Source organism: Macaca nemestrina, chromosome 13 (assembly GCF_043159975.1).
Source record: "Macaca nemestrina isolate mMacNem1 chromosome 13, mMacNem.hap1, whole genome shotgun sequence".
Classification (NCBI taxonomy): domain Eukaryota; kingdom Metazoa; phylum Chordata; class Mammalia; order Primates; family Cercopithecidae; genus Macaca; species Macaca nemestrina.
This window is the reverse complement of record NC_092137.1, coordinates 38,252,009-38,254,508: the sequence shown is the minus strand read 5'-3', so window position 1 is coordinate 38,254,508 and position 2,500 is coordinate 38,252,009. Positions and strand designations below refer to the sequence as shown.

Genomic DNA, 2,500 nt, shown 5'->3' with positions numbered 1-2,500 from the left:
GATTTTGAATTCTTCTGTGCCTTGGTAAACTGTCTAAGTTGGGCCGTTTGTTGTGAACCTGGGTGACTTCTTTGCTCTGTAGGAAAGTGCAAGTCAAATCCAAGTGAGAAAAGAAACTATAGAGTTTTGTAGTAATTCATTTTTCTTAATGAAGTTCAATCATTCACTTATTTGTTTATTTATTTTTATTTATTTATTTTTTCAATTTGAGAGCAAGTACTGTTTATTAACTGACCAGCTAAGAAAAATAATCATGGTAGACACCTTAGTTCATTCTTTTAATAAGCCTGTTGATCTGGTCCTCCCTGTTGCCAGCATCTCCACCTTCTACAAAATGGGTGGCTTTTTCTTCATTTCACCTTGTGGAGAAGATAATTTGAAGAGCCACAGGAAGTTATTTGCTTCTTTGAAGCGTTTTCCAACAGTATAGTTCTCATTAATCAGATCCTCCGTGCAGACAATGCCATATTTACCAAGAGATCGATCAATCAAAGCATTATCTGTCAAAGCAATTTTCTTCTTACTGATTTTGCCATAACCACGCTGGTAGATGTATTCGTTTACTGACTTCAGATTTGGGTACTCCTATGCAATATATGGCTCTACAATCCTCAGCATGTTAACTAAAGCCTTGTTGAGCTTCACAAAGGCTCCATTGAAGATTTGACAAAGGCGAAGAAGCTGCAACAACTTTCAGACCTTTGGGCTCATACCACTGACACCTCTGATCCTGATGACAAATGCCAATTTGGGTTCTTCAGGTACCTAGAGGTTGCCAGCTTTTCTTGCCATCCTTGCCATTCGTATTTCAGTTCTATACATCTGCCTATATTCCTTGCGATAGTGCTTTGCTTTTTCGTAGATAAGCTTCCTCCTTGCCTTTTGAAGCATCTTTTGGGCAAACATCTTTCAAAGGCTCTTGATCTTCAGCTCTGCAAAATTCCTTCCCTTTTTCTTAAGGGTTTCTGGCATAGCAGGAACCTTCTTCTTCTCTTCTCCACCCTCCATGGTTCCAGCTGGAAAAAGAGTTCATTCACTTACCTAACAAGTATTTATTGAGATTCTTCTATGTGCTAGCTGCTGTGCTTGGTGGTAGGAATACTGAGAGCTATAGTGACAAACACAATAAATCATAGCCCATAAACCATTGGTGTGACATCTGGCAGAGTAACAGCTGTCCAAGTATGCACCAAATGACACCCATTCCATGAAATTCTCTTGTCCCCACTGGAAAGAGAAAGACAAAGGAAGAAAGAATAAAGGAAGAAGGAAAGAAAGGAAAAGCAGGGAGAATTACTTTTTCTCAAATTTGGGAAACACTATACTCTCTGTTTTCATTGTATCATAGAATAATAAATGCTTTGGTATGTTCTTCTATAAATAATTGTGCTAGTTTTGTTTAATTTAATAGAATTCTACCTACTAATATTTTGAGGACTAGTTTTCTGTGAAACATTCTTTGAGGAAACTCAGTAGAAATTAGTGTCAAAAACTACCAGGATGGCAAAGCTGCCTTGCCATAGTTGTTGGTGGTCACGTGTTGCTGCCACTGAGTGAAATCCACCATGGAGCCACTAAGCCTGTCCTCTGTGACTGCCAAACACACTTCATGCAGTGCAGGGGGCTCCCTGCTGTGCACCTTCCCTGTGAGAAATGGCTCGTCCTGGCTACTCACCTATTCCAGTTCATTTACTTTCATAATCCTGGCTTCAAATTTACTTCACCTGGTAGCATTTTCTGAAGCGACATCATTAGAATAAAGGAACATTTTATTATTTAATTTTCTTATGACAATAGCAAAGCATGCTTATCATAGAAACACTGTAAAATGATAGAAACTGGTAAAAGGAAATAAAAGCCCATCCAGAAATAACTACTGTTGATGTCTTGGTGAGCATCCTCTCAATGTTCTCTCCCTACCTCTATTCTCTCTCTCTCTCTTTCTTTCTCTGTCTCTCACATACACACATCAAAAATGAAATCATGGCCGGGTGCGGTGGCTCAAGCCTGTAATCCCAGCACTTTGGGAGGCCGAGACGGGTGGATCACGAGGTCAGGAGATCGAGACCATCCTGGCTAACACGGTGAAACCCCGTCTCTACTAAAAAATACAAAAAACTAGCCGGGCGTGGTGGCGGGTGCCTGTAGTCCCAGCTACTTGGGAGGCTGAGGCAGGAGAATGGTGTGAACCTGGGAGGCGGAGCTTGCAGTGAGCTGAGATCCGGCCATTGCACTCCAGCCTGGGCGGCAGAGCGAGACTCCGTCTCAAAAAAAAAAAAAAAAAAAAAAAAAAAAATGAAATCATTGGAATTTTTTCACTTAATACTATATTGTGACAGGGGCTGTCTTAGTTTTCACTATACTTGCAGTGCCTCAGGCAGACAGTGACACTCTGTAACTGCCCAGTGGAGATTTGGTGAGAGGACAACCAGTTCTAAGTCCTCTGCTAGCTCTGAAACTATTTGATCTTTATCATTCTTTTTTAAAAATCATTCTTTTA

The 2,500-nt window shown here is 40.5% G+C and overlaps 1 pseudogene; it reads right to left on the bottom strand.

Moving 5' to 3' along the window:
- Positions 1-248: 248 nt before the first annotated feature.
- On the bottom strand, positions 249-1,008 carry LOC105464864 (large ribosomal subunit protein uL30 pseudogene; annotated as a pseudogene).
- Between the last annotated feature and the right edge of the window lie 1,492 nt (positions 1,009-2,500).